A 12249-nucleotide genomic window follows, 5' to 3' on the forward strand; every position below is an offset into this window, starting at 1 on the left:
TAAAGATGATAAAATCAAAATTAATTCCATCAGAGCCTGCCAGATTGCAGCTGAAGAGTTTGGAAGCTGAATACATTTTTGCTGAAGGAAAAAAATCACAGATAAACAGGAGTAGCCACAAATACTGGAAAAAACATTAACATTAGTGTCTGCGCCATACCCAATCTATTGATTCTTTTTAAGGGTAACATAAAATGGTTTGATTTTACTGGATGGAAACATAAATTGAATGTGAAGAGAAATTGCAGATATTGGGACTGTTTACATTAAAAAAGATGAAGAGCAGTTATGATAAAAGTCAAAAAAGCAGCTTAACAACCCTACTCAGTTCTTTTCGAATATGTTTGTCCTTCCATAAGTACAAAGAAACTGAATGGCAGCAAAATGAAAAACATTAAGTTGATAATTTTGCTTTCTCGGGTACTGCTACCTAACCAAGACTCTGAAGATAAACCGCAGTAAATAGACAGTATGTACAAGGTGACAGCAGTAGATTTTTTCATTATTTTTTTTTTTAACGGTTTTGAAGCACCTTGCTTCAGAGCCTGCACCAACCTTCACCTAGCAGGACTGGTAGGAAAGGATGACTAGCCACAGTTATCCCACAGCTCCAGGACAATTGCGCATTTACCTGCAGGAACCGGCACAGGTTGTTAGAGGCAGGACTGGACAATCTAAATCCATGCATGAGCCAAACTGGACAGTTCCTGTTTTTCTCCTTTGTGTGCGTTTTTAGAAGAGAATAAAGGACAGTTTAAAGAGGAACACAGGAATCCATCCACGCTGTAAGTACTAAAATTGCACATGTGTGCTTTTACAATGTATATATATTTAAGAAACACTTGGCGTTTGTTGTGGAAATATAATTATTATGAACTTAAATACCTCTAGATAGAAGGACATGACTCCTGTCCTTACTTTCACCTTCCTATCAGATAAGAAGGATGATTATCTGTCTCCTATTAATAGCTCCAGAAATAATGGCAGCATGTTTCTGCTCACACTCTGACAGGACACACTTGACTGCTTGAAAAAATAGTGGTTGCCAAATGTGCTCTGAGTAAAGCTAGGGCTGGTCTTCAAAAACTGGTAGCCCAAGCGCAAGATCTAAAACAAGCCCTTGGAAATATGTAAGGAGAGGCTGAAAATTATTTTATATATTTTATTAAAAATGTAGTCCCGAGTGTGTTAGATATCTGCAAACAGCAGAAGCTAATGATGGAACTCTTTAAACACAAAAAGACTCAAGGTTGGGTGGCCCCTGGGAGAGCCTCTCTCTCTCTCATCTTTCACAGGACCAAACCTGAAGAAAGTGTTGGTTTAGTACGAGCTTTCTATTCCCCAGCCCAGTTGCTCCATGCCTTCTGGAGAAGCATGCAATGGGAGGGTCAAGAAACCGAGACATCACATGAAATGCTGTTGTGGCTTACAAGGTTGTGCATGCTCATTTCTGAAAGACAGTGATGCAGGGAGGGGTGAAAGGCCTTTGGGTCCCTGGTTGAGTATGCTTTATGTTGTGTGTTAGGCTACAGGCACAAGCTCACCCTTAGTCATTCGTATCTGTGACATCACCTTGCCTCTGATGTGATACCAGTTACTGGACTTAGAGGTTCTGTGTCGGGTCTGAGAGAACATGCTGTGGCTGGTTAAAGTATAAAATGGGATATAAGGTTTTGGGATTCTCCTCCCTCCTATGCCATTAACCTACAGCATGATGGGAAGCATGCCAGCTAAACCCTCTGTGCCTCAGTTTCCCACTTACAAAAAAGAATAGTAAAGCATTCCTATCATGTAGGACAACCCTCATCGTTACAGCCTAGGGAGTGCTTTGACATCTCAAGTAGGTAAACACAGCTGAACTGTACAGTATTATCAATCTTACACACAGCAAGGAAGAATTTTGGCTGTTACAAGGCCCTAACCTTTTCCTCCTGCCTTCCCTTCCACTCAGAATGCCCCAAACACATGCCGAGGAAATAACACTGATGGCAGCTGAGGAAGGGCCAGTGGGTACTGAAGTGTGGCTTTGTCAGTTTAATAAACTGCCGCTCTTGCAAAAATGGCTGCAGTCTCTAAACTTAACCCCTGAGAACTTCAATTATTTTATCTACCAATCTTTTGGATTACTGACACCCTCCAAGGGAAAAGCTGTTGTCTTAGATTAGCCAAAGCAGCTACAATGCTGTCTTCCTTAGAGACGGAGGATGACTTAGCTGTCTTATCCTTGGAAAATCTATATAATCCAAAAATTAATCCAGAAGACCCTGATCTCTTTGCAGCAAAAAGTCATTGCTAACAAACTGCTTTCTCTCTTGCAAAGCTAGCTGTTCACTTTCTCTTTCAGCCTAAAGTAAAAAGAGCTGTAATTGCCCTAATAAAAGCATTGTAAGTCATGGATAGCAACTGTCATAATACAATTTCTTTCCTAGATAAAATTTATCCAGAGAGTGAAATGGTTCCTACACTCCTTACTTTGAAAAGTGAGTTAATTGCTATCAGTTAAATAAAAGCACCAAGGAAACTAGAGGAACAGCTTTCTCTTGGATCTCCTACAGGTATCTTAGGCTACAAAATGCTTGGTACTGTATGTGTGTTGACTTTAAAATCATTGTGGGATACAAAATAATGCACATCGCCTCTCTGAGCTGCTTCATTAGCCTGATTTACCTCCAAGGTTCCGGTTGCAGGCAAGTCTGCTAGCCTTGCATACAAAAGGATCAGCGACAGTACTCTGCAGCTTAAGCTGAGTCTTTTGTCCTCCCAGTAAAAGGAAATAAAGAGTACAAAACAAAAACAAACCTTCCCTGCAAAAGTAGCCTGTCAAATTAGCAGGGCACTTCAAATACAAAGATCTTCAAATTCTCACTTTTGCTCTATTTTAGAGACAGAGAAGAAAAACCTTGTTTAGCAACAAAACACAGTCCTTGACATACCACTTTTAAAGTAACTAATCGATCAATCTCTCTCCCTCTGTCCATCTTTTAAGAGAAAAGAGAGAATGCCATTTGAAAAGAAACATCCAAGAAAGCTCACCTGTGTGACAAAGCAGAAGCCAGACCTAAAGCAAACGCTAAGAGCTGAAAATGTGCCTGCTCTTCCGAACAAGGCAGCAAGGGAGGCAGTCCTGGAGCAGGGTGTGAGAGCTTTACAGGTTGCTCATAGGTCCACTGTAAATGAAGTCATGTAAGTTATCTCACCTGTCTTTACTAGTGATTGTGGGACATTTTAGAGTGTGACCTTTTGAAACATACATAAAATACTGCAGATCATCTCTTCTCTGAGGGCATCTGTAGCATGAAACTGAAGGTGGCCTCACAGTTGGCAGAAACTGTGTAGGGCTTTCTGTTTACATTTATTTGTATACAGACACTGGTTTGTTTGCTGCTTTTTCTAAATTACTGCCCTCTGCATTTTCTTCATTTTACATGCACCGCAGTTAAATCACTTTTTCTGATAAATACAGAAACTTGATTACTTGAAAAAATCCTTCCATGTCAATTCTGCAGTTCGTATTCATGCTGAGATTGTATCTAATTTTTAAAATCTTCACACTTGTGCCCTGCCATCATGTGTAATCTTTTATGCATGGCTACCTCCACTGCTGCTGAAGCAGTTGCTATGCGACAGATGAACCTGCTCCGTGGGGCCCTGACATTAGTAAAAGCAAATTGACCACAGGAGCACTAATCTAGCATGAAAAGCAGTTGGTGCCGTGCATTTCCTAGAGAAGGATTACCTAATCAACAAGCAAAACCTCTTTTTAAACGTGAGCTGAATTACCTGGGTCTGGATTTCCCTGTTTCACACCTTTTTGCTACACCAAATTATCCTGAAGAGTGAAGTCTGTGAAGGTGCATTACTCAAGAGGAACAGGGACTCACCTCAGACCAGATTCTTCAGCCCTCACCCTGGCTTGCTTGTAAATTTGTCATCTGGGCTGACTGTTGCTGTAACTTGTTTCTCCAAGGTTACCAAAATCTGGTAATAAAGACAAAGACAAAAGACGGTCAGACAACAGTGACTGTCACCCTTTTATCACCTCACTGATAAAAAATATGAACTTTAAGTGTCAAAAAAGGATTAAATGCGAAAGTGGTCAACTAATCCACATGGAAACTGGGGTATAATGCCTTCCACTCAAAAAGCACCACAGCATACATTTCTTGGAGAAAGAAAACTCTCAGGGGAGTTACACTTTGCCAGCCAGATCACTACTAACATCATTATTAGTGATTTAACCCTGCAAGTACTGGGCAATTTGCTTTGAATCCATCACCAGACATATGATTATATTATAGAATATGAGTCCTGACTCACATAAAGGTTCAGCTGACCTCTATCTTGGATGTTTCTCAGGAGGATAAGGCTGATAATCTACTGTTTTCTCCTAGAGGTAGAAAGGCTTTTCAACCCTTATCTTGTCATAGATGAATAGAGTTGCTAGATAAAAGGGGGACATTCACTATTGCGCGACCATCTTTTGTCTTTATTTGTCTCCATTACCATTTTTTGGTAACCTTGGAGAAACAAAAAGAACATTTTTGAAGCGGCAAGGATTTTATAATGTGAAACATTTTCAAGAGAATTGCAGGTGCTACAGTGTTGGAGGATTCAAATTTGCCCCATCAAGGGTGTCTGCAACTTCACTATATCCCAGTGAGACTGGATTTATTGCATAAAAGACAGCCTTCCCCTTCCCTCCTGTTCTGTATTGTGAAAAAAATCTAACAGTCCAGTGTGCAATGTCAGAATATTTTGCACCCAGATAATACACAAATGGCATCTCAGGTCTAATACCTCGGAGTACTACATCCAAGGTTAAAGCCATATCTTGGTAGCACTTTGACTACAGCCCAGTTTGTGCAAAGGGCTCAACATGCTTAGCTCTCAATGTAGATAAGGTAGCTCAAATTTCTCAGGAGATATTTGGAAAAGAACAGGATAATAATTTGATGACATCTTCATGGGGAAAATACTGAAAACTGATGCATCATAAAGCTTATAAAAGTATCTCAGATAGGAAAACAGAAGTTACTTCTTATAAAATCTTAATCTCTTCCTTAACTCCTTGTTTGTCTCAGCTTCTGAACAATAGCAACCACAACGGAACTTGCTGTCCTTATAATAATCATTTCATTTAGCTCATCAAATGAGTATTATTTCTGGTGCTGCTGCTGTTTATGACTAAACTCTTGTTAAGGCACACAGTACAAGGGTTACTGACTATTCACTGAGCGACGCGAAGGGACTTGGTGGTACAACTTCCATTAACCTTAATAGGATCCACGCAGCTAAATCCCCACCCTGAATATTTAACCTCCACTGTCTCTGTCTCTTCTAGTCTGTATAAATTGCCTTAAAGAGTGAAATAAACAAATGTATATATACCGCCTTTGGTGTAGTGCTTAAGCATACACAGCATATATTCAGCATACCTTCATGCTGATCTCAGATGGGTCCTGGCCCCCAGCCTGATCATTGCCCCATGTGCATCAGCACAACAGTGACTCACCTTGTAAGCCTTGCCCTACACATGCATACAAAGTCCTTCATATCAGCCAAGCTTCAGTTCTTTGCAATGTTATACCAACAGCATTTTGTGCAGGATTATCTACTGCCACAGATAAGGAGCTACCATGTTCCATACTTGTAGAACTTTTATTCAGACCCATTGCAAATAAATCAAGATCAGATGTAGGACCAGTGAGAACCTGAGAGGTAGGAGTTCAGTTCATACTCATACAAGAGAGATTTAGTTTGTACTGAACCACTGCTCTAGCGCAGATCTCAGGGCATCAGCAGAGATCAGCCAGCGGCAACATTATGCACTGGGTAATGATTATGCATTCAACGAATCTTTTAGAATTTTAGAATTTTTACCCTCTCAAGTGCCAGTTTGTGTAAGTCAGCCACTGGCTTCCATTGGCCTCCCATAACTGGAACAGGAGAAACTTGGACTCTCTTCCAGCTTTGTCTCCTGCCTGCTCTGCAACTACATCTGTCTTTTCACTCTTCAATGTCTGCTGGTTAAAATGTTTCTTTAATCAATGAGATACCTTCTTTCTAGGCTGCACTGAGATATAAAAGATGTTAAGAAGGTGTTACTTGGGTTTAGCTGAAAAAAACAAATGGATACATTAGACCCCACTATCCATCCCAGGAGACCCTGTGAGTTCTTGGCCCCAGTGAATTTACTGAACATTCTGGAACTCAGGGGGGATGTGGATTTAGCCAGGATACGTGACATCTTTTGCACAACTCTTGCCTCAAGTAGACTATTTTATCCAGCAAAGGTACAAATGCAAGGTACAGAACTGGAGGGTCAGTGAATCCATGCAGCTTCAGTAGTTGGCCCCTACATCCTTTAACTTGCTAATGAAGGCAGCAAACATCTGCTAAGAAGCAGATTCAATACTCTTCATGTAAGGCCACTGCAAAACTGCTCCTTCGCCAGTTAGAGCTCCTACTGTTTTCATGACCAATTTAAGGACACTTATTCTTGTCCCAGATTTAACTAGTTCTTCTCTCTCTCTCCGCTCTTCACTCACCCTTCCCATTGCACGTGTGCATGTAATTCAGCCTTTTATCTTTATAAAAAGAGAAATTATATCCATTCAGTCTTGACCTGAGTAGGTTTAGCAAGCTTTTAGGATGTGCTACAACCCAAGGAGAAAAGCTGTGCAAGCTGGAATCCGCAGGAGCCAGTTCTAAAAAGCTGTGAAGGGTACTTCAGCACAGCATTCCACCTGAGCAAAGAAGTACTGCTGCATTGCAGGGTACCTCAGCTGATGTTCAGGGCTACACTGATGCTGCTATTTCCACATCTGAGTGCCCCATCTGGATGTAGTAGCTTGGGCAGGTGCTAGCTCAAGGCTTTCTTTGCTGTACTTCAATACACAGAATAGATATGTCCCCACTTGTCAGGCAAGCTCTCCAGTTCCCCTTTGTCACCCCTCTGTCCTTTCCAGCACCTGTTTCAGCTTGACTTTGTTTTCCTTGAAGGTAAGTGATGAGAATTATATAGATGAGGTTGTTCAAAACTCATCAGTGTTTTGTACAAAGGTCTCAATACTTCCCTCTTTCTCCTGGAAATACCTGTCTTAATGGATCCTGTGATCACATATGGGGCTTCTGCCCATCCATGTTAATTTATTCTCACCTATTGGTCATCAGAGCTTTTTTTCTGCCTTAACAGCCACTTCTTTTTTTGGAGCACTGACACAAATTATCATTAAGCAGGGCAATGTTCAAACCCTCAAGGGCTACAATTAGGTTTCGGGGTTCCGTGTGGGAGGACTGCACAAGAATACTATAATCCTTTCTTTATTCTTTAATGATCATTACATTCTCAATGTATTAATAAAACTCATTTGCTATCCTTCTGGATATGCAAGACAAGTAATTAAAACAGAAATTAAGAAGCTCTTGTTGTATGTAATAACAACAAGGGTCCAAATTCAGCTTTCAGCAAAGCTCCAACAGCTTGATTCTGTGCCCAAAAAAAGTCAATGGAAAATATCATAGACTTATAGAATCACATAAGTCATAGAATGGTTTGGGTTGGAAAGGACCTTAAAGATCACCTAGTTGCAGCCCCCCTGCCACGGGCAGGGACACCTTCCACCAGACCAGGTTGCTCCAAGCCCCATCCAACCTGGCCTTGAACACTGCCAGGGATGGGGCATCCACAGCTGCTCTGGGCAGCCTGTGCCAGTGGCTCACCATCTCCACAATAAAGAATTTCTTCCTAGTATCTCATCAAATCGAACTTCTTTCAGTTTGAAGCCGTTCCCCCTTGTCCTATGGCTACATGCCCTTGTAAAATGTCCCTCTCCAGGTTTCTTGTAGCCCCCTTTAGGTGCTGGGTGGCTGCTATAAGGTGTCCCTGGAGCCTTCTCTTCTCCAGGCTGAACAACCCCAACTCTCTCAGCCTGGCTGCACAGGAGAGCTGCTCCAGCCCTCTGATCATCTTCGTGGCCCTTCTCTGGACTCGCTCCAACAGGTCCATGTCCCTCTTATGCTGGGGGCCCCAGAACCAAACACAGCACTTCAAATGGGGTCTCATGTCAGTGGAGTAGAGGGGAGGTACTACCACACTTGTCGTGATACAGCCCAGGATACAGTTGCCTTGCTGTGATCCAAGTGCACATTGTTGGGTCATGTTGAGCTTCTTATCCACCAGCACCCCCAAGTCCTTCTCCTCCGGGGTCCTCTCAATCCTTTCTCCACCCAGCCTGTGTTTGTACTTGGGATTGCCCCAATCCATGTGCAGGACCTTGTACTTGGCCTTGTTGAACTTCATGAGGTTCGCAAGGGCCCACCTCTCAAGCCTGTCAAGATCCCCCTGGATGGCATCCCTTCCCTCCAGCATGTCAACCACACTATACAGCCTGATGTGAATTATTTCACCTGGACTCTGAATGCTTGTGTGAGTTACCTGGTTCTTGCTCTGGTTCTCACTTTGAGATGGGAATGGAAATTTTGAGAAGGCATCCCAAGGTGTATGCAATTTCCTTTTTTTTTTTAATAATTAAAACAATTACCATATATACTACATGCATTTTATGGTAAAGTATTTCCTATTTCAGCATTTATGACCTTCTCTTTTATACTTTGGCATCTCTTAAGAGTTACGTTTCTACCCCTTACTAGATGACCCACCAAGGATGGGGAGCAAGGCTGGGAACACAAATGTATGAACTTCAAACTCAAGAGCTGGGAGGAGAGAAGGATAAAAAAAAATCTGAAGCCCAAACTTCTATGTTTCATTTGATGAAAACTAATTATAAAATCAGAATGCATTACCATAATTGTTTATATCTGTGTTTTAAGGAATTTGCTGTCTTCTGAATCTAATAAATGAAGGAACTGAAGCTTGACTGCTACAACAGTTTTTAATCTGTTTGGAAATTAGTCCGAACAATGAAGAAATGCTTTCCAGTACTACAAGAAAATGTTACAGTAAGGAAAAAAAAAACCGGTATGGAAGAAGCCTTCTTAAAAAAAAAACAAAGAAACAAACAAAATTGCTTAATTATTAATTGGGGATAATTAGGGGCAGAATATGCCTGTGTCTCCTGGAGTGCAGGATGGGAAACAAGGACGTATGAAGCATTGCCCTTGGCTCTCTGACGTGACACATTCCCAGTAGATACCATACATTGCTCCCCAAGGAAGCTGGGAGCAGGGGCCCTTGTGCACTGGCTGAGAGAGGTTGGCAGGTTACAGACACAGTATCACGATCCCACTCCTCACAAGTACTTCAGCTCCACGTTCTCCCTGAGGTTCAGCAGCAAATGAATAAGGTACACTCTCGGTGAGCTAAATGTGAAATACCTGTCAAGTATCACCATCTCTGTGGTTTTATCCCTCTCAGCAAGGTAGTCTTCAAGCATCTGCTCATACCTCTGCAGCTGAGGCAGATTAATTTAAAGGATAAAACACCAGATAAGGAATAATTGCTTAGGAGCAGCCAAACCAGACAGAGGTTTAGTACAACTATGTTTAGTATTAGCACAGATCCTTCATCCTGTTCTTGGCCATAAAAGAGAAATTAGTCTTTTTCCCATATATCTCACTTCTACAGCTGTTCACCTCACCACATTGTGCATATAGCTGTTAGAGACGCCTAAGATTAAACAAGTTTTTGGTAAAGATTGCAAGATAGGCAGTTTTCTGTCAGATGAGGACAACTGTGTAGGAGGTTAATTTCAGGCACACCTAATGAGAGCAGTAACAGCACAAAGGCCAACAAAGACCCTAAAAGCAACAGCACTTTTGAAATTCATCTCAACCCAATTTTTCACAGACATGGTCAGGAGGCCTTCATTTGCTTCCTGGAGAGAACATGTTTCTATCACCTGAGCTCAGCTAATTTCTGTAGTTCAGGTTCAGTAGTCTCCAAGATCTGAATGAGCAAAAAGAGTGAATAAATGGTGCTTTTATCCTACTCATGACTTTCCAGGTGCACATACAAATGCAGCAGTGAGGAGGAGCAGGCCAGTTGGTAATGTTGTTACCTGTATTACACCTGTACTGTGCATCAAAACACAACCTTGGGTCCAATCTTTCAAAACACCAAAGCATGCACGGCTTTCAGCATGAGTAAGCCTGCTAATTTCATGGTACATCTCATCTGCCTAAAGCTGAGTGTCACTGATCCCATGCATGGATACTATGGCTCTTAGTCCAATATTTAGCACCCACTTAATTTTGCACGGAATAGTAAACTCAGTAACACTGCACTGTAATATCACAGGGACTTAGAAGTGCTGCAGAAACACTCTGAACAGAAGCTGTATCTCTGACTCAGAAACAAATCCTCTGACATTTTGTCTGTAGAAGCCAGCTAAAAATATCCTTTTAATCGTGATTTGGCCAAAATAATCTTTTCCAAGGGTAAAGCAGTGAGTGTCCAAACCTTGCTGTAGAATGAATATGCAAAAAAGTCCAATCATTCAGCCCAGCTGAGGAAGCAGTGCTTGCTAAAAGCAGAGGTCAGTTATTTATCCACAAGGCAAGATACAGGGGTGTCAATTTCTCACACTTCTCAGACAGTATAAAGTTCTCTCCCGCTTTTCTTTCTGAGGATGAAAGTAGCATTTGTGGCTTGCTGCAAAAAAAATGAAACTTGCTAGAGGACATTCTGTTTCTCATACAGCTTGCATGCATCTCCTACATGTTCCTGAAATTTCCCTGGCAATAGGTGTTTGTTGTACTGATGCATGGAATCTCAAATATTTTTATGATAGCATCTCCTCTCAAGTCTCATTACTCTCAAAAACAAAGTTGTGTTAGAAACGTTTGCTTTCTTTCCTTTTTGTTTCAATATTTGAAAAGGCAACTGCTAGAGATTGATTTTGGTTTTTAAAAATACTTCACTCCTAAATAATACAGCATCATGTGCCTCTCAGATGGAGATCATGCTTTGGCTGTATGTTTAACTGAGCTGCCTTCCTTGGGAAAATGTCATAGCTGGGATGTGACCTGCTTCTAAACTTTGATTTCATTTCTGAAAGACAGAAGTCCGCCATACCTTGTTAGCCCTTTAAGTAGGAATTACATGTTACTGTCTCAGGCCAAGCATGATTTTAGCCCTCAATAATAATAATGAGTTGTGAAAGGACTTCATAACTGGATGTGTGAGGTAAGGAATATTTGAAGAGCAAAGGTTGACAATGTTCTTGGGGATAATGGCAGTATTTCAGGGGAATCTTTCTAAGCAGCATGTATGAAAGGAATATGTCCTCTACAGACCTCACTGCCAGCTTTCTTGCTGCCAACACACAGTTTAGTTTCCCAGCCATTATCCAAACAAGCATTTATTCTTCAAACCTTTTGGTACCATGGACTTTTTGAAAACACAGACTCCCAGGAGGAGTTTAGCACATCAAATAAAGTAATTAAATATAATAAAATAAACTGTGAGGATAACAAAGCCAGAGATTGATTTGTAACAATGCAAACCTTGCTATTTATGAAGTGCTACATATTTTGTTGTACATTATTCCTGCTAGGACAAGTACATTATAAGTAATCACGATGCTGCTGCCTCAGAGAACGCGATTTAAGCTGCTTCCTGCTCAATATAGTGAATATCCAAAACATAGTGGAAAAAATTTCTATCAGAAATTTCTCAACTTTCCTAAATCTCTTCCAGGTGCTCTGCATAGCTGCTCACACAGTTTATTCTGCCTGCATTAATGAACTGTTTGTTGTTGCTACAACAGGAAGCACTTGTGTGAGGACGCAAACACCCTGGCAATACCTTGTGCATGGGAAGAAGTACTTTTTTGACCTCTTTCAATCCTCTCAATTTTTGTATTCTTCTCATCAAAAGATTTGTATGCTGAAATCATCATGCCCAAACTCAACATTTTTGCATTTGAATCATATTTATACATCAGCTTTCTTTCCTCCCCCCATATTCTTTTGTACCTCTTCCTGTGCCTGTAAATGCCCAGAAAAAGCTGTAGAGTATATCCTTTTGGGTCCCAATTAAGATTCTGAACTGCTGTTCTCTGTATGATAACAACCTGAAGTGCTGACAACACGCTACCTGTCAACAGGCAAATGAAGGCCAACCATCTGTTCTACTATAAATTGTCTCCATTACTCTCAACTTGAAAATCTGCTTTAAAGACACCCCAATTATCTAGTAACCTGAGCCAAATGATGCAATGTTATTTTAACTAAAATCGTCATTGTGTACAAGAAAAATAAACATAAAAAGCTCTGAACAAAGAAACA

This window comes from Falco peregrinus, chromosome 10 (genome assembly GCF_023634155.1).
Source record: "Falco peregrinus isolate bFalPer1 chromosome 10, bFalPer1.pri, whole genome shotgun sequence".
NCBI lineage: Eukaryota > Metazoa > Chordata > Aves > Falconiformes > Falconidae > Falco > Falco peregrinus.